Raw genomic sequence first — 21,313 nt, forward strand, 5'->3', positions numbered from 1 at the left:
CTTATTTTAACAGCACTAAATGTAATGTGCCACTACACAAGAACTGTTTACTTTATCTTAAACGTCCTAAGACAAGAAAAAAATCCTCAATAGTAATTCAACCATTCTCCTTAACTTCAAACCCTCCATGTAAAACCCCACAACACTTGAAATACTTCAAAGTTAATACACCCCTGTAATATCCCAGAGCAGAACAAAGAATGGAACTCTATAAAACTTCCCTTAACCTCAAATCTGAAAGGTACTGCACTTCACCACACTCCCTCATATGTAATAAATTCACTAAAATGCTCTTAACACCATGACATCACACAAATTGTAGGAGAAATAAACGTGACTCACAGCACTGCCTTTAACGTCCCTCTGCAGGGTAACGAACCGTAAGCTTACAGCATTTCTTATCTATCTTGCTACAGAGACTTCTTTCTTTGCAGCACTGATTCCAACCTCCGACTAGAACAAGTATTGGTAAAGCCAGTAGGTCTCGCCTTTGCGAGAGGTTCTAATTTTGTTTTCTCTCTTCTACAGTAGTTGAGTGGATAGTAAGTGTGATTGCGTGTGCTTGTGTTCGTAAAATAGGTTAGAATGTTGCCGATCTCAAAGAGATCATGATTGATAGGCACTCAATTAAAAAGAACCAGTTACACTTAAAGTTATTGACCAACTTGGCTACCCAACCTGATGCTTAAATACCACGAAAGGAAAATGTAGCTATGCATAATCCTACATCCAGTTATACTTTCCTAAATGTTTCACTGAGGTATAGACTCTATCCACAAAACACACCAAACTTGGAGGGTCAGGCAGGCAGCGGGAAGGCACATAGGGACCAGACATAAAGAGATGTATGTGATCAGCACACGGATAATTAATAAAGGTCATCGGGATAGCACAGAGATTGCAAGAGGGGTCAGAGCAATGCCGGATTACTGTGGCCCTACTGAATAAACAGTGTTTTCAAGAGGTGTTGTGAGTGAGAACAAAAATAGAACGGAAAGTTTCTGCTCGTGAAACAATCAAAACATTTGATTTTATTGGATGGCAGCACAGAGATATTCGCTAAAGCTAGAAAACAAACTACATCAATATTTAAGAGAGCGTTCAAGGCTGTCCAGTTAACAGGTTGGTGCTAGAGGATGCACCAACATAAGTTAACCTCATAAGTGCTGCGCCTAGTCCAACGGCACCACTACCTCAGGAGTGCTGCCGTCGGCCGTTCGAACCTCACCTGCGCAATGGAACGTTCAGCACTGGAGCTGGACGTTCCATTGCTGCTAAGGTGTTAATGATGGGAGGCACACTTCAGTAAAAAAATTAGTTTTCAAACTTTTATTGGTTGCTATGGTAACGGCAGCGTGCATACACCTAGGATATGTGAGAAACTAGTGCAACAGTCAGGGCGCAGTTCTGTCTTATTTGCAGCGCAGTTCGTGGCACAAGCAGTCTCCAGTTCTATGCTCTGGCTGAACTTTAGCCCATTACTAGACTCAATAATCTACTTGCCTAGTTGTCATTCTGAAAGATTTACAATTATCCTAATATGCTCTGGTCCGCAAATACCATTGTTTAATTTCGATTGCACATGACGATTCATCACTATGGTGTGGTGCTAGTGGGAAGCCTACGTTGCCGGGTCTAGAAACCAGAACAAAAATATTTTCGCCATGGTTACTGTTTTTCTTTATCCATCTCACTGCAAGCCGTTCCCCCTTTGGAGTACACAGATTTCACACACACACTTACACTTGAACTAGGCTGCAGCAGTTGAAAACAAGACGGCCAGCACTGCTTTGGAAGCATTAGAATAGTGCATTCCAAACGAGTGCCAGCCATCTTAAATGGTGATCTCGAGGGGAGTGGGTGTGGCTTGAGGGCTAGAGTGGTTGGAGTCTCAGCGGGAGGCTCAACATCCTGTGTTTCTGGGTAATTCACGTAATCTCTCTGTGCTGGTTATTTCTGCGTGCTTTTCAATGTGTCCCTGTGTCTAATGCAAATGCAACTGGTGCTTGTTTAAAGAGCTCTGATACCTTCGGGTGGAGTTTGGGCTATGCAAAATAGCAAACAAAAAGCACATAGATGCAACACCACAACATAAGAAAACTGAACCTTCCTAAAATACGGGCACACACACAAAGCTAAATACACTAATGTGAAAGGATACAAGTAATAGGCCAACGCCCCATGGGAGGGAGCAAGATACGAGAACGGGGGGGACATATGGCAAAGATTAACCACCTGCATGCAAGCCTTTGCGAACAGCAGTCTAATTAACCAATCAAAATCAATGGGCGGGCTGTAAGCCCACAGAGTGAATACTGTATGTCTCGAAGAGACAGCGCAAGTTCTGCCTAGGCCAGACCTAAAAACATGAATGTGAAAACACTGCTATGAAACAATGAACAGCACAAGAAGGAATGCAGAATTCCCTGTGACACCATACTATCTAAGATGGTGTGAAACGTCCCTGAAACATCTTGGTGCAGATGAACTGGACTTTACAACAATTTCTGTGATAAGAAATTAATTGGTGAGAAATTAGAATAATCCATGATTCCTAGAAACAGCCAATACCAAGCGGGAGAAATTAATTTTACTGTAAACACCGTAATATAAATTTACAATCGATCTGAACTTCAAAGGACTCTGTGTAATAGTTCACTATGGAGGAACGCTACTTAACAATTCCGGTAAAATGTTGCACAGAATTCAAATACGAACATCAGGCCCTCAAATTTCAAAAGCAAGAGTAAGATCTGAACTGTAAAGCAAATCATTTAACATCCGCTGCAGTACCTTTAAAATCCCACAGCATAAGAATGAATTGAGCTATACAGCAAGCCCCAAAATATCCCCGTGCATGAGGGGAAAAAGAAGATGAACTTACCTCCATATGTAAGGACAGGTTTTCTCGTGGCAGGTTAAGCTCACAATAATTGCTCCGTAGGTGACAGAGTGATTATACTTTTTGGAACTCTATTTTAGACAACAATTTTCTGACCTGGCTCTTTATTGCTTTTATGCACACTTGAGGAACCCGCCCATATCATCTGCTCTGCGCAGCAGAGATGGCAAAGATTATCCCACATATTGCCCTAATGCTTCCGCTTCTGAAACTCAGGTATGGAAGGAACTGCAAACAAGGGAAATATGTGCCATCATTGGTTTCATCAAAACCAACCAACAATGCCAATACTGATAATTATTTTTGGGCAAACCAAAGCAAAGAATCAAAGATAGCCTGAAATACTCGTTAGATTCTCCAATTTATTTAGAAATTATTCTCTCTATCTTTTTTTTCAATTTAAAGAAACTTTTTTCTTTTCTTAGGACAAACTTTTACATAAACACAACATCTAAAGTGGCTTTCTAACTACAGACACCAAACACTCACTTTGTCATGGACTTTACACATTCAGTCATCTACTTTCAAACTCATTTATAACCAATACTGAAATACAACCATACAACACTAACCCTTCCTGGTTAATCTACCCTATTTAATGTTTTTACCAACCAGAGGGAACTACCAAAGAACGGTGCACATCCTACATTTTTCCTTCTAATGCACCAAAATCCAAAATTTACAAAAAGATTCACCAAGTGAAAAGATATTTACAGTGCAACCAAAAGCTAAATTATTACAACACGCTTGTTTGGCAAACAACGCAAGGTCGACGCGTTTCAAACCCCCTTCCTTTTGAGGGTTCTCTTCAGGACCAGAATGGCTGAAAAACAAACAGAAATACCATCTCTAACTTGTTAGTCCAACACACAAAAACTGTGCTTGACACAACATTACATCCATGCACCCCAAGCGCGCACCGGCTTACCTATACTTATTATGGAATGGCCTAATGCTCCTAATGTCCTTAGGTGTGAACAGTCTGTGAAAGAGTATAAAAAGTAAATTAACAAATAAGAGTGTCAAGCAGTGTCTAAAGAAAGAAGTCTAAAACAAAACCTGCCCTACGGGCAAGTTTTAAGGATTCGACGCAACTGTTCTTACAAAGATAAGTACTTTGTACATGCAATATTTTGTTAAGTAAGTTGCTGGACCAAGGGTACCCAAAAAGACTTTTAAAGAATGCAATGAAGAGGGCATGGAGGACACCACGCAAGTCACTTTTACAAAAGCAAGAACAATTGCCCATGGATAGAATGGTATGTGTAACCACATTCTGCTCTAAATCAATTGAAGAAAGTTATACACCAAATGTGGCATCTGGTGAAGGATCTGGACCAAACTCTTTCAAATGCTCCACTTTTGGCTTTTAAGAAAAATAAAAGCATTGCTAATCATATTGTCAGCGCAGAGTTACCCAAGACATCCAAACCAACTCTGAGAGATTTTATGGGCTTAGCACCTGTAAGTGGGCACCACAAATGTGGGTCCTGCTCCTGCTGCAAACAAACGATTTAAGGGTCCCTGTTCTCCCGTGATGGCAGACATTGGAAACATGAAGTATTTACTAATCATACATCTAAGTTTATTTTCTATGGAGTTTTGTGTCCAAGTCCAAAGCTGTATGTCGGTAAGACGAATCAGGAAATGTGCCAAAGAATCACACAACATAAATCCAGAATTAAGAAAAATGTGGAAACTGCACCTTTTGAGAACAACTGGAAATTGAAGGGCCATACCGAGAGAGATCTGAAATGGACGGTCATTTCAAAAGTGGAAGCTGATCCGAGAGGTGGAAACCTTGATCAGAAATTAATTCAGCGGGAGGCAACATTGATTGTTAAATTCAATTCTGTGACGAACGGATTGAATGAGCTTTCAGAACTATATAAATTGGAAACATGCACACATGGGCGCTGCTTTTCTTTTACTAATCGTGTGGAGCAACAATTTATTCACCACAATACGTCATAACCAGCCGGCTCGAAGATTTAGAAAGATATCCTATCTTCGAGCGACGGTCATTGTTCATATTAGGACACTGCCTTGGATTAAAATTGAGAATGCACTTTGTGGCATTTGCAGAAGTGGCCGCCCGTGACATGGTAGCAAGGTGTCACACTCGTTGTCAAACGGAGAGGCCCCTTGGGGCTCCTTGAGGCCGGTTCGTTGACTGGTGAGTTGAACTACAAGTTCCAATAATCTGGACACTGTTCGTAAAATCCTCCGAAAAAAAAAGGCTGCACTACCCATTGACGCTCAAGGTCCCGTTACCATCCGAGTACGGGGCCTCCAATAGGAACACAACCTACAAATCCCAGGCACAGGACTCCTAGAAGGCGCTGGGTGTTTACGTTGCATAATCCGAGTAGGTTATAATGGAGTCAGTCACACGCCACAGCCATCGCGAGCAAAAGGCGGATGATGGACTGAGACGTTTTCCAAATGGCAGGAGACCACAAACGTGAGGTAGGCGGGTGATTTATTTTGGAATGGGAAACACATAGCAGAACGGAGCGCTGCATGTTCGATCAAGGATGTAGCGGCTGGCGATTAAACATGGAAAATTAGAGCTAACTTCCTCTGCAAAATCTGCCCTTTAACGATAAATGTTTAGTGCCGGAGACAGGAAGGTTGATGGATATCTTCTTGTGTCCCAACAGTAAGACGGTGCCCACAAAGAGACGAATAAAAGTGAACGCCGAAGCCTTGTCATTAAGGTACATTTAAATAAATTGGGGATCATATGGCCTGCTAGCAGAGTCTGGTCCTATATTTATATGCAGTTCTATTTTCAACAGAATTATCCGCAACAGAATCATTACAGCGAACCTAACCGAAAACAAGTACACCACGCCTCCTTGTCGGAACGTTAATTAGGTACGCTTTTTCCACTAAGAAATGACATCCGTTGGAGATACAAAAGTGGTCAGAGATTTAATGTCGTGTCCTCTTCCCTGCAGCTCCTGCGTGCTAAAAGATACAGTGGTCAGAGATTTAATGTCGTGTCCTCTTCCCTGCAGCTCCTGCGTGCTAGAAGATACAGATTTTGCCCTGGACAGCTAGAAGATTCGGACACCATATAGTTGTAAGTTTATTATGACATTTGACTGACAACAGGTTCAGTGTTCTATTAGTATTTGGGACACTGCTTGACACTCTTATTTGTTCATTTATTTTTTATACTCTTTCACAGACTATACACACTTAAGGACATTAGGAGCATTAGGCCATTCCATGATAAGTATAGGTAAGCCGGTGCGCACTTGGGGTGCACGGATGTAATGTGTCAAGCACAGTTTTTGTGTTTTGGACTTACAAGTAATAGATGGTAGCTCTGTTTGTTTTTCAGCCATTCTGGTCCTGAAGAGAACCCTCAAAAGGAAGGGGGTTTGAAACGCGCCTATCTGGCGTTGTTTGCCAAACAAACGTGTTGTAATAATTTAGCTTTTGGTGCACTGTAAATATCTTTTCACTCTGTGAATCTTTTTGTAAATGTTGGATTTTAGTGCATTAGAAAGACTAATGTAGGATGTGCGCAGTTGTTTGGTAGTTCCCTCTGGTTTGTAAAAACATTAAATAGGGTACATTAACCAGGAAGGGTTGGAGTTGTATAGTTGTATTTCAGTATGGGTTATAAATGAGTTTGAATGTAGATGATTGAATGTGTGAAGTCCATGACAAAGTGAGTGCTTGGTGTCTGTAGTTAGAAAGCCACTTTAGATGGCGTATTTATGTAAAACTTTGTCCTAAGAAAAGAAATAAGTTTCTTTAAATTGAAAAAAAGACAAAGAGAGAAAATAATTTTTAAATAAATTGGAGAATCTAACGAGTATTTCAGGCTAGCTTTGATTCTTTGCTTCGGTTTGCCAAAAAATAATAACTAATTGATTATCAGTATTGGCATTGTTGGTTGGTTTTGTTATAAGGGCTCAGTCTTACTGATTGGAGCAAAGACTCATTATTGTTTTATCATTGGTTCAATCAGCACCAGTACCTCTCAGACAACCTACTGAAGCACAATCCAATTACTTTTTCTGGTTATGAAGAACTGTTGGAGATGGATTTGTTTGTGGTTTTCGAGGACAGGGTTTAATCTAATATCCAAAGGTGCCCTAAATTCATATATGTTAAATCACTGTCTGAGATGTAGTGTTGGCCCTGCTAGCTTAGAGGTGTCAGGCGTTGCGGCACAGCTCGTGTAAGTGGACTCAGGAAGTTCAACACACTGGGATTAACAATAAGAATCATCTCTCACATAATCAAGAAAAGTATCCAACTGCTGAGACACATCAGACGTTTTTGGCTAGGCCATCATCAAGAACAAATGAGTAGCAATAAAGGAAGAACTGAAAATAGAAAGGCTATTAAAGTTTCTAGAAAGCAATGAAAACTCATTTACCATACACAAAATTGGTTCCCGGGATGAATGCACATGCCTCACTGCCAGGAACACTTATAACAAGCATTTGCAATGCACTAGGTCTCGCATTATTTAAGTTTGAGCGGTTGACATTGCAAATGACAATGCCTTTTAGTTTTGTTTTTAAAACATAAATAAAAGGCATTGTCATTTATAATGCCAATAGCTTAAACTAGTCTAAATGCAAGACCTATTGCATTGCAAATGCTTGTTTGTGAGGCACATATTAAGTGATTTGCCCAGAAGCACAGGATGTTGAGCTTCGCTGCCGAGACTCAAGCCGGGTTCTCCAGCTTCGAGGTCGACCGCTCTAACTGTAAGGCTACATCCTCTCCCCTAGAAAATCGAAAAGTTTGCACCTTAAGCCTGCTTAGCTTACTGTACAGAACTAGAATGACAGTGGTTTGCCAACGTTCACTAGGCCGCAAGAATTTACGTGTATGAAAATCATATTTCGGATTACTCATAGCAGCTCAGTTTATACTTTTAAAAATTCAAACAGGAGGTTGTTCATTATCTATCATAGTCAGAGGTCCCATAGCTGATGCCACCCAGGGCTACTACTTTAGAAGGCAGCCTACAACTAGGAGGGTTTGAGCTGTAAGGTTACTTATACCTCAACACATGTCACACAGACTGGAAGTCCAGAAATCAATGCAGAGCTTGTGCTCCGATAAAACTGCCCCACACATACGAGAAAGTTGATTGAACACCTATAGAAATAACAGTCTTCAACGTCCCTACAATATATCATGGCAGTGTAGAATAAAGCACTTTCTGCTACAAAGGTAAATATACTTAAAGAAACCACTCGGGCCTGTTTGCTGTACTCTTAATTTAGTTTGTTTAAAAGGCTTGATCTACTGGTTGTCTGATGCACACCCAACGTGGGGGTGAAATTCAGTGCTTCACCCTTTAAGAATACTAGAAAGGGGTTCCCTTTCTGTTACCACCATGCAGAGATATGACGCACAAACATGGCAATCTAAAAAAAACTCTTATCAGTGGTCCTCCAACCAAGCTTACAATTGAGATAAAGAATTAGGCGTTTCAAGAGAAACCACAAGCATTGGCAATGTCAACATGTTGGGCTTATAAATGAAAAGTAACTCTTCAGACATTGACAGACTTAGGCAATCAACAAACCAACACACACAACTCATTCTTGCACTTGTGCATTTATTCATCCACCTACAAACTGATTTTTACACACACCAACTTATACAACCACAATGAAACATGCAAACAAACTCAACAACATATGCACAAAAATGTTAACGTTGAAAAAAGAAACCATGCTACCACCTAAACATGTTAGGTATATATCTGTAATAATAAAATTAAGCATAGCGATTGGTGGCTGCATTGCAATGGTATTTATTGAACATAGCGCATCATTGTTTTAAAATTCCGGCTTTGCCGTCACTCTTAGAACCAAACTTTTGGCCATCTTGGAATTATAAATAATACACTATGGACAATACCAATCCATAATGATTGCCTGGTTTAGAGGCAGTCTATGTGCGTGATGCAGACTACTCCATGTGAAACGAGCAGCAAGCCGCCTGCCAGTTAACATTGTCTGAGGAGCTGCTGTAAGCTCTAAAAAATAAAATCTAAAAAGAGGATAAGTCAATTAATGAAACAGAGCCTACCTATAAAAGGAGAAAATGGAAAACTAAAGGACTGGGCCAGTCCTCGCTCTGGCATAAAAGCACACTAATTTTCAAGTGTATGTGCACATATGATCAGACAAAGGCCGTCCCTCACAGGAGAAGAGCGTAAATGGCTTAAGTGGGCTAACCCATTCCCCCAAGATGTATGCAGTCATAGATAGTAAAAGAGTGTAAATTACATGGATTGAGAGAGAGGATCAAGAGTTGACTCAAATACTAGATAGAGATTTGGGAATACACAACCACTTACTATATTGACACGACAGAAACGTAAAGAATAAAAAAAAATGAAAAAACGGGGTGCTGCCAATAACTGTGATAAGCCGCCCATGGGGGCACTAACAGACGCGTGCTTATCACTGCACCAGATGCAGTGTGAGAAAGGGGGATGAGGTAGAAACTTAACAGAGAAAGGTTCATAGAAATGGTATCAACCAAGAGACGCACATGAGTGGAGCAGGAAAGGTGAGCGAGGGAACTCGGACAGGCCTTAGCACAGCTATAAAGACTGGCGACACTAATTCCACCATGTTCTGATCAGCCAACCCTGGCGCCGTTAACAGGGAAAATCAGTGCGCATCCCGCCAATGTATGTCCTCCTGCAGTGTGTACTCACCAGCCCTTGTGAACTGCGTAGGCACGCAGTGGCGAACTAGCTACGCCCGTATAAACTAGCTAACCTGTTCTGTTTATGCACTTGATCTTGAAGCCGGAAGAGCGCTGCAGCACACGCTGTACGCCCCTGCAGACACTGTGTGTACAGTAAAATGGTTTTATGTAAAATTTCATACCCTAAGGGACAGGGCAGTCCCACCTCCCGGTGCGCACCTGCCCCGTGCATGCAGAGAGTATGGGTTATGATGCCCATTAAAGGGCTGCAGTATACAAGATGCCGGCCCGCCTGCCTTCCTGCACTATGTATATCATAGACAGTTGCAGGACAGACCTAACAGCTTACTTTATCATGATGTTACGCTGCCTTGGGGAGTCGGGGGTCTGCTCCCTCACATCTCACCTCTTGAGACACTGAGTACGGCCGTACTCCCCCCCCCCCCCCCCCCCCCCGAGTTACCAACAGAGGGGCCTCGTGTCTGCCTCCGAGCTGCTGGTGTGCGCGCGCGGTTGCAGCAGCAGCATATGTTTACAATTATTGCGCCAGTGTCTGGGCACGATAATCGGAAACATATGCTACTGCTGCGCTTCACAGACATCAATAAACCATGGGCGGATCAATGCGCCCGCCTTTGGCCTATTGTGTGCTGTCTTAAAAAAGAACACGCAGGCAAAGGCCAATAGCAGGCCACAAAAGTAAAAACACGCGCACAAGCGTGTACGATTCCAGGGTCAATTTCAGAACCCTAGACAAAAGGACTCTAGCCTGCGCGAGCACGGCTGCGCAGTGCAACGCAGGGCGCGAGCCCTAAAAATGGTCTACCTTCAGCCATCTCTTATTTTCATTGAAGTTACCTACTAAATTGTGTACAATAGGACATGAAGATATTTATTCAGTTCTCCACTTTAAAGCCCATAGAAGACTTCACTCCCTTCTGCTCTCAAGAGAGTTGGTCAACACCCCGCTCAATGACAGGTTAACAATCTTTTGACATCTTGGCAATTCAAAAAAAAACAAATGTGTTCCAATCGGATTGGAGGGTCTTTGTCAGGATGAGTAACCAGGAAGAGAATTTTCCCATCTGGATATGAACATTTAGTAAAAAATAAAGAAAATACTTAAACCAGTACACAAAATTAAAGTCACTAAAATTATGATAACTGCACTTCCAAAGTACATATTGGGAATTTGAACTGTGGGCCTCTATGTGTAAAGACCTGCTCTTCTACCTGTACATTATCTCTTCATTAGCCATCATCATATTAAGTCAATGCTTTTCTATGCTGTCTAATATAATAGGTCTGTCCATATGATGTCATTTGAGGTTCCCAATACATGGTGCAGTAGAGCTTTTCCTGTGAAGTCAATCACAAGAGGAAAATGTAGCGTACAGCATTTGCTATTGTATTTTTGTCACTTTCTTCATCACTTAGCAACTATTTTTGTTCTAGATTATTGCTTTTAGCAGTTGAATCCTCTCCTGGGATTCTAGGTGTGAATGCAACACCACTACTGCAAAGAAAATTGGGGAGGAACAACAAGGGGCTGCACCAACACAGAGGGCCAGAGCAATACAAAGAGCGCAGGTTGGGGGTGGTAACACAGAGCACGGGTGGGAGGAGCAACATGCATGACACAGGAGAAAACAGGAGAGAGGAAGAGCAACTGGAAAACAGTCTTGCTGAGGGCTTAAACAGAAAGAAACAAGCATTTACAATGCAATAGGTCTCGCAGCATTAAAGTTTGAGTTATTGGCATTGTGTAGGACAATGCCTTGCATAAAATTTTTAGCAAACTTTGAATTGGTGAGAAGTGAGAGTGTGTGCAAGAGTATGCTGTTGCTCACAGCGGTTATTATTCACACAGCTCTGATGATGCACCTCACGCACGGGGCTGATGCAGTTATTATTCCCACAGCTCTGATGATGCACCTCAGGCACGGGGCTGACAGTTATTATTCACACAGCTCTGATAATGCACCTCAGGCACGGGGCTCACAGCTGTGATTATTCACACAGCTCTGATGCACCTCAGGCACGGGCTCACAGCTGTGATTATTCACACAGCTCTGATGATGCACCTCAGGCAAGGGCTCACAGCTGTGATTATTCACACAGCTCTGATGATGCACCTCAGGCACGGGGCTGACGCAGTTATTATTCACTCAGCTCTGATGATGCACCTCAGGCACGGGGCTGATGCAGTTATTATTCACACTGCTCTGAAGATGCACCTCACGCACGGGGCTGATGCAGTTATTATTCACACAGCTCTGATGATGCACCTCAGGCACGGGTCTGACGCAGTTATTATTCACACAGCTCTGAAGATGCACCTCACGCACGGGGCTGGCGCAGTTATAATTCACACAGCTCTGAAGATGCACCTCACGCACGGGGCTGACACAGTTATTATTCACACAGCTCTGATGATGCACGGGTTCAGGACTTATATATAGGTACATGCTGAAGTAAAGTTTATCCGGCTTCGAAGCACTACTCTGAAGTGATACCGCCGTTACTCAACTTGGTGCGTATAGATCGCTCCCGTGGGCATGCCACTACCTCGTCTAATACATCAGTATATTCCGGGAAACTCCAGCAACCTCGCAAAGCTTCGAGTATGTGCCCCCCCTCCTCCCTTGGTGGGAGTTATACATGTATTATACCATGTAAGGGAGAGGAGAGCAAACATTTTAATACCAAGTTCACGCCCAGGAGTTTCTCATTAGAGTACGCTATATAGGTTAACTTTTTGGCATATGGAGAAATTATAGTCGGACTATTTCCAAAAAGGGTACTTCTGCATACATCTTTCCGTTGAAATGGTCTGTTTTGGTAAGGCCTTGTCGGAGCGCAGGGCGCGCAAAAGAAATGCAGCTGCTCGCCCATAGTTAGCCACTCATCCATGGCACGTGCGCCCGGTACTGCGGCCGTGTCACGACGGTGGTCATGGATAAGTGGGGGCACATGAAAGTGAACAGCAAAGAGGAGTCCTCGGACAGCCCCTGCCATACCCTACGCCCCGGCTTCGAGGAGCATTCACCTGCAGGCAGAGCTCCTCCGTGGACGTCACTCCTCCACTTCAAACCCAGGCTTCAAGGCGCACTCACCTGTAGCCACCGCTTTACTCCGGCTACAAGGTGCAACTCACTTGAAAGTACCTTCAAAGCCATACCTTCACCCCGTGCCCAGGCTTCAAGGCCCACTCACCTGAAGGTGCCGCTCCTCCGTGAAGCCACCCCCTCACCCCAGATGCAAGGAGCACTCACTTTTAACGCCGCTCTTACTACGCCATACGTCAAGCCTAGGCTTCAAGGCGCACTCACCTGTAGCCACCGGTTCACCCCAGCTGCAAGGTGCACTCACTTGTAAACGCCGCTCTTTCTCCAACATCATACATACACCCAGAGCCCAGGCTTCAAGGCGCACTCACCTGTAGCCACCCCTTCACCCCAGCTGCAAGGTGCACTCACTTGTAAACACCGCTCTTTCTCCAACATCATACATACACCCCGAGCCCAGGCTTCAAGGCGCACTCACCTGTAGCCACCCCTTCACCCCAGATGCAAGGCGCACTCACTTGTAAACACCGCTCTTCCTCCAACGTCATAAGTCCACCCCGTGCCCCGTGGACGTCATTCCTGCACTTCAAACCCAGGCTTCAAGGCGCACTCACCTGTAGCCACCCTATCATCCCAGATGCACGGCGCACTCCCTTCACCCCGGCTGCAAGGCTTACTCAGATGTAAACATTGCTCTCTCTCCATCTCACTTCCACCCCGAGCACAGACTTCAAGGCGCACTCACCTGTAGGCTCCGCCTCCGTTCAGGTAGTTCTGCCCCGGCCCCATGCCAGGAGGGTACTGCAGGCTGGCCAGCTCGAAGCGGTGGTACTGCTGCTGGTAGGCCAGGGAGTTGCCCTGCATGGGGGCATAGGCGGCATTGTGCGCCCAGCTGTAGGGCTCCATGCGCGGGCTGCCCCCGGGCCCGTGGCCCATCATGGCCCCGGAGGGCAGCGCGTACTTGGCCGAGTCCTTCTTGAGCGCCGCCTTGCTCTTGCGCCCGGGCTTGTACTTGTAGTCCGGGTAATCCTTCATGTGTGTGGCCCGCAGGTGCTTGGCCTCGTCGATGAAGGGCCTCTTCTCCGCGTCGCTTAGAAGCTTCCACTTTGCGAACAGGCGCTTGCTGATCTCCGAGTTGTGCATCTTGGGGTTCTCTTGGGCCATCTTGCGCCGCTGGTAGGGCACACTCAAAGTCGGTGGCCGATGGATGGGGGCCACGCCACGAGCTATTTGCTGGAGACCGCTCTGGCCCAGAGGAACCAATGCCCCTCTTCCGCGAGGTCTCGCTCCCTCCCCATCCCAAATACGACTGAGTCATGTGAAAGGAAGTTCGAAATACAAAATGACACACCTGACTGAACCAGATAGTTATAACTGCTCTAAGAGAATGTACCCACACTCAAAACCTTAATACTCATAACACCTGCCAATAATGCTGAAAAGTTTAAAAGCCCTTGTTTCTCTCCTCAAAGCCGGGGGTGGGTGGAAATTGATACAAACAAAGTTCCCTCTAGGGGTGCTGCATTTAACAAAACAAGACGTGTGCGCGCGCACTCCTAAAAACGAAACCTATCGTGGGGGCGGGACTTCCGTCTTGTGCGCGAAGCCCGCGCCCACGGAGTGCCTGGCCCAGTGATGACGCGGGACTCCCATGCCCGAGGGAGATCCCTGCAGAGGCTGCAGATGTCCGGAGTGGCGGTAAGTGGCCCTTACTTGTAAGGGGGGGGGGGAGTGGCAGGGGGGGGAGGGGGGGCGGTGCGCTCGTGTGTGTATGTGTGCGCGCATGTGTGTGTGCGGCGGTGGGGGGTGTCTGTATGTGTGTGCGACGGCGGGGGAAATGTCTCTGTATGTGTGAGTGCGTGTATGTGCGCTTGTGTGTGTCTCTGTGTGTGCGCATGTGTAAGCAGGGGGAGGTGTGGCTCTGTGTGTGTTTGCGCTTCCCAGGAGACAGGAGATGGCCACAGCGTTCGCGCGCGCGTGTCCCGCTCCGATCGCCTTCTTGAAGATGCACGCGGTCAGCTCCTGTCTCCTGGAAAGCTGTGTCGCTGACTATAGGTCTCTGGCGAGACCGCGCTTTCGCGCGGTTAATGCCACGAGACCTAAAAAAGCAGCCCCTGAAAAGGCTAGCAGTGTAAGGCACAGCAATGCATCCATGCTCTAGGGGAGGAACAAATGCATAAAAAGGAAGAAAGCTCACACACACTAATGTATTAGAAGCAAGCAAATTAGACTGACAATGAAACCAACCAATAGCAAGCAATGGCAGGCTCTAAGACCAAGGTAAGAGAACAATGCATCTCACAACAGATGTAGAATGTGCTGTCAGAAGGTGAAACATAAAAATAGTTCCCGGAATATGACCAGTAAAAGAATACAGGATAGCCAATTAAAAGGATGGTATGGAAGTTATGCTCTTGTTTGTCCATCCCATAGAAGATAATGGAAAGACACTGAACAAGCACGAAACAACTGAAACCGACAAGAAAAACAACCATTAGTATATAATAGGCGGCACCAAAGCCCACTAGAAGCTTTGGTAATGTCCACACTAGGTATTTTCTACAACAGGTAGGCAAGACTTAAAAAGGCTGGCATTGAATTAAGATAAGTGGCAACGCAAGGGCTAAGCCTGAAGACCTAGTACAAACTGAGCTGTCAAGCATACACAGGAAAAAGTACAGCAGGTGGGCCGGGTGGCACTTAAATGCCTTTACACCTGAAGGCAGCAATCAAGCACTTTAATAATATGCAAAGTGTAGCACCAACTTATCTACAATGGAGCCTGCACATTGCCAGCACTATGCTGCCATGAGACATAGCTCGCTCAACCATAAAGATATATACACAAATCAACCCATCCTTAACTAGGGTTAATCTGATAATCCAATAAGCAAACCATCTGCCAAAGATTACAGAACACCTGTCCGAAGACGCGAAATATCACACTGTACTGTTTCCAAGAAATTAAATTGTTGTAACCTTCTGTAGTTTGCATTTCTCTTTAAACATATATGGATGGAAGTGCAGGCGAATCTCTTCATTAGTTTGGTCACATTGAAAAAGTCACTGATGACTGCATCCCAGCTGCTGGTGTTATTGGGTAGAGGAGGCAGGAAGTGATTGCGCTGTAACTCAGGTGATAATCTTTGAGGAAAAAAGTGCCTGTGTTGCTGTGCTCCTCATTTATGGTGTGACATATGAGCGGGCCACTGGAATTATGCAATTGTGCAGCTGCAGCTAATTTTGCCTAATTATAGATTAGCCACTTAATCCACCATCTGCAGATTTCAACAACAAGAAATTTAGTTTCCAGCTCAAACGGTACAAAAGTTACTAAAAATGCAGTAGCACGTGTTGCAGAGAAGGGGAAGGCCTTTTGCAAAGATTGACAGGTCACCTTTCTGTTGCTTATTGCTATATTTGGGTATTAAACTGGTACTAATGAGGTGTAGCCAATGCCCAGAAAGTGTTAACAAGTGTAAAAAGCACAAAATAGTAAAGTAACACTATTTAAAAATGTGCCGCATTACGCCACATAATTTGCCCCTCGCCTGCTGCATAATTCCAGTGGCCCTGCATATGAGCTACAGGAGAATGAACCCTGCAAAGATCACAAGAATATATGAATATACAGTGCAACAATTTAACACCTGGTACTCAAACAGTGCCATGGTGGCTCATGGTCATCAGACAACACTTTTTACTGTGAAGATCCTGCACTGTGGACAACAAACCAACCAACCAACCAATACAGTCACGGGTATCCAACATGATCATGGCAGACACCTGGCAAAAACACAGATATACTGAATTTCTTTTAGATACAAGTGGGGTCTGCAGCAAACAAACTAGAGTCTCAAAAATGTAAACAAATTATTCCAACTAGTTGTGTACTGCAGTGAACGACTACTGCAAAATCCACCAACCACAGAAGCAGTCAATAGAGTGCACCAAGACGTCTATGCTGAACTAAATATAGTTCTTTATGCAATATTAAAGAGCACAGACAATGCCAGAAGGGCATGAGAGAGCTGTGCGAGAAGGCAATTTAAAGAATAATAAAAAGTACAGTAGTTTTCCTTTCAATCGACGTAACTTTTTTCTAGTTTTTTTTATTATATTCCTACATTCTATGGTATCTGTCACTTTGATATATCTGTTGCAAACGGCTATACCCTCTAAAATAATGACCAAACACAAAAGAAAGGTTGATGATAACGTCACACAATTTAGCAGGACAAAGATTTTACAAGCAAATGACCCATGCAATACGAGGCGCACTAAAATCATACAATATAAATCCATGTGATGAAAGGATGAACCATCTAAAAAGCAAAGACTTTACAATCCTACGATACACAAGAAGAGACTAGACCAGCGACACTCAAAGTACGGTCCAGGGGCTGGATGCACCTCTCCTGACCTTCAAATTCGTCCCCCGGTAAACACCAGCACTGGGCTGGTGTATACTAGACTAAGCAATAACCTTAAAAAAATGTTAAATAAATCGGCAACCATTTATTTAAAGATTAATTGAAGATAAAGCAAGGAAACTAGGGTGTCATGCACCAATTAACTTTAGGAACACCTTCAGTTTTAAAGTCATATTGCAGCAAAAGTGTAATAACAAGATCAGGTTTCTTCAAAATACAAGAAGTGTACTTCATTAACATGCAGAGCAGTTTCACCTTAGTACATCAGATTACATCAGTGCATTGAGAAATGTATGTACCTTTTTTTAATTGGTAGTTTTTAAACCTAAATTTAGAAACATTCACGCTTTCCTCCCATCCTGGCAACAGGGCCAATATAGAGAACTAAGAGGCACGTCAGTTGTAATGTGCACACATTGGGTGACCTGGGTTGCTACTATAGATGAATAACATTATGGTTTATTAAATCCAACACAGGAGAAGGTTTTGTACAGCGCACATTCTGAAGTTGTGTACTTTGAAGTCCTCTTATATTTGATATTGAAAAAAATGGGAAATAAAACAATTGTCTAGGATCACACAACTTGGTCAAGGGCTGAGGCCAGGGCTGATTCCAGGTTTTCTGATTTCACACTGTGCAATTCAGCCACTAGAATACACATGGCTAACTTCCCCCACACCCACCTTAAACCTGCACCTTACTGACTAAGCAATTGAACAATACACACACCCAGAATGACATTTGAAACGAATCCTACCACTGAAACCACAGAACAGAAAGCAGACAATAGACCAATCATTCACTCCATCCGTAAAACGAAAACTGAAATCGAAAGTGTTAAAATCTACACCTACACAATAAAGTCAAACAAACAACACGTACTATAACAACAACAACAATTATAATCACATAATAAGCAATCAATTAACCAAACAGCACGGATTCATAAACGTAAACAGTATGAGACCTAGACCAAACAAACATATTACACACTCAACTAATGACGACAGAGGTAAAAGATCCATGCAATACACGCATACCCAATGATAGGTGACAGCTGAGTGTGAAAATTCGAACTGACAAAAGGTTGAGAAAGAAAAGGTGTGCAGGGGGTAACAGCGATGGTCACAAGGTGGAAGAGTGTTCACAAAGGTTTACTTGTCTGAATTCATGGCAATGTAGTAAGACATGAAATGTGAACACTCGTGCTGATCTACTTCCCCTTCTCTCAACTACTCTTACAACACTTAATCCCCGTTTTTCAGTGGCTTATTTAATTAACTCATTTTGGAACACAAGGGAACCCAATATGAGGCCTTCGGACCATGGGTTAGTTTAACTTATTTCAGAGAACAGGGGTCCTAAGGGTTTACAATAAGACAGGAGAATAATAATATAGACTACAATCAGTGCTATATTTTTTTAGAACGCCCAGCCGGGCGTAAGTTTATTTAAAGGATAATGTAGAATCGTGTTGACCCAGAGAGGGGCCAAGATAAACAACAAGATAGGGTACAGTCCTGTACCTATCCCAGAAAGGTTTAGAAAAAACAAATCAAAGTCAGAGAGATGGAAGAAAGGAAGAAGTTTTTCAGGCAAAAGACAAATTATTGAGCCAAAGGGTGACTTGTACTTTCAATAAATAATTACACCAAATTCACCCTGCAGTGTAAACAATTACAATTATACATATTAAATCATATGTTACACTGCATAATGCGTCGACGTTTCGATCCCTAAGGGCTCATAATACACTGGGATCATCATCAGGACAATTTTAAAATGAATGCCTGCAAAGCCTGGCGCTAAGGCATGTAGTCGCCTGGAGTAAGCACTGCTTCCTATGACCGGCGGAGGGGAAATTCTTGCCGGTTCAGTAAACAGGAGGCTGGTTACGTTTAATGTAGCCGTGAGGAGGGTGTATTATTCCTTCGTTTTGGCGAAATTATCCGTGTCGTAGGAGCTGGGTGTCTCCTTTCAGTTCTGACACTCGAGGTTGCTTGCTTCTTAATGAAAGCGGCAGCGGGGCGGGTTTTGGCGTAAATGTCCGTGTCCAAGGAGAAGGATGTCTCCTTTCAGTTATTTACACACGAGGTTGCTTGCTTCTTAATGGAAGCGGCGGCGGGGTGGGTGAAGCTCAATGGACTTCTACCCCCTTCACTGGCAGTGCAGGTCCACCTCGAGTATCAAAACTGAAAGGAGACACCTAGCTCCTACGACACGGATAATTTCGCCAAAACGAAGGAATAATACACCCTCCTCACGGCTACATTAAACGTAGCCAGCCTCCTGTTTACTGAACCGGCAAGAATTTCCCCTCCGCCGGTCATAGGAAGCAGTGCTTACTCCAGGCGACTACATGCCTTAGCGCCAGGCTTTGCAGGCATTAATTTTAAAATTGTCCTGATGATGATCCCAGTGTATTATGAGCCCTTAGGGATCGAAACGTCGACGCATTATGCAGTGTAACATATGATTTAATATGTATAATTTTAATTGTTTACACTGCAGGGTGAATTTGGTGTAATTATTTATTGAAAGTACAAGTCACCCTTTGGCTCAATAATTTGTCTTTTGCCTGAAAAACTTCTTCCTTTCTTCCATCTCTCTGACTTTGATTTGTTTTTTCTAAACCTTTCTGGGATAGGTACAGGACTGTACCCTATCTTGTTGTTTATCTTGGCCCCTCTCTGGGTCAACACGATTCTACATTATCCTTTAAATAAACTTACGCCCGGCTGGGCGTTCTAAAAAAATATAGCACTGATTGTAGTCTATATTATTATTCTCCTGTCTTATTGTAAACCCTTAGGACCCCTGTTCTCTGAAATTATTTAATTAACTTGCATACATGTTTTAGACGAATGTTTTGGGGTACTTGGTTTATATATAACTCAATCGTGGCTAGAGAGGTGACCTTTTGACATTAAAATCCCGCATAGGCGGATAGTGCCCATCTAGACAAAGTAACTTCACGGTGAAAATCTAAAAACGGACAACGGATACCGCTAGAGAAGCGTAAACAAAGACCTTCCCTGCCCCCTCCACTCCCTCTTTCCATATGGCAGCGCTCCGAATTAGAATAGACCCGAGGGAGTAGACGTCTCACTTCCCCCTAGGGCCTAGGCAATGCGTGATCTCTGGAACGGCAATGTCCCAGACGCCTGGGGCACGCAGTGTTCCTGCAGCTTACAGCAACCTTCAGACCCTGCAATGACCACACTGGGGAGGACTGGGTCTCATTCTGAGACAGTACGCGCATCCTCCTCTCCAGTCAACCACCCCTTCCCACGCCACCCCCAATCCGATCCGGATCTTTAACAGGATGTAAACACCATACACCCTTAATGCCCGACACCCGAGAACAAGCAGAGCACCTTACTCTCAAGCTTTCAAAAGCACTTCTGACTGAGTCTGGGATATGACTAAAGCTTTCAAAAGCACTTCTGACTGAGTCTGGGATATGACTAATAGCCCCTAAATAAAAAGTGTAACCTGCCCCCACCCCTCTAAACGCTACAGATATGTCCCTACCTCCTCTCAACAATTAGGACAATCTGTAGATAGTAAAGCACACACTCCCTCCGCTGCACAATAGAGTGGGTCCCACACCTCAAAACAGAGGGATTCCTCCTACCTCCCACTCTCATTCTTTGACAGGGAGTAAGTACCCTCTCTGAAATCTCACCATGACAGGCCGGAAGCGTCCCCAGCCTCTGGCAACATGATGCTCACATGCCTTCTCTTGCCCCAAGGCCCGCACACTTACCGACTGGGGCTCAGAAGCGCCCGGCGCCTCCCCTTCGACTCTCAGGGCTCCAGGGCCCTACACCTGAGCCTCAGTGGCAGCGCTTCCGCCTCCACCGAGATTCACTTCCGAAGTCACAGCTCACTGTGACGCCCTCACACACGGATCCTGGGACTACAAACATAAAGAGAGGACTGCGTGCCACCACTGGGCGATTGAACCACAGAAGCAAAGGGGAGTTCTCGAAGCGAAGACGGACGGAGAACTTTGAAGATGCAGAGAGAACGGAATTTGCAGCGCCAATTATTTTTTTGCCCTTAGTTTAGGCCTCAATGAGGCATTACTAAATCACATTTAAACCATTTTAAATTGAGTGGGGAATTTCTCGCTCTACTCGTATATGAATGAATGGAGGTGTAGGTAAACCCGAGCTTAACACGCACCCCTGCACCC

At 44.2% G+C, this 21,313-nt stretch overlaps 1 protein-coding gene across 4 annotated transcripts in view; it reads right to left on the reverse strand.

Moving 5' to 3' along the window:
• DNAJC14 (DnaJ heat shock protein family (Hsp40) member C14) overlaps positions 1–21,017 on the reverse strand; it is a 100,804-nt gene extending 79,787 nt beyond the window's left edge. The window contains exon 1 of one of the 4 annotated variants that reach the window (XM_086950270.1): positions 20,882–21,017. The gene's annotated coding sequence lies outside the window, so the exon portion shown is untranslated. Of the gene's footprint in view, positions 1–20,800 lie in introns of all 4 variants that reach the window. The other 3 variants (XM_086950271.1, XM_086950273.1, XM_086950272.1) reach the window with 3 other exon arrangements.
• Positions 21,018–21,313: the final 296 nt, after the last annotated feature.

Source organism: Lissotriton vulgaris, unplaced genomic scaffold (genome assembly GCF_964263255.1).
Source record: "Lissotriton vulgaris unplaced genomic scaffold, aLisVul1.2 SCAFFOLD_2468, whole genome shotgun sequence".
Classification (NCBI taxonomy): Eukaryota; Metazoa; Chordata; class Amphibia; order Caudata; family Salamandridae; genus Lissotriton; species Lissotriton vulgaris.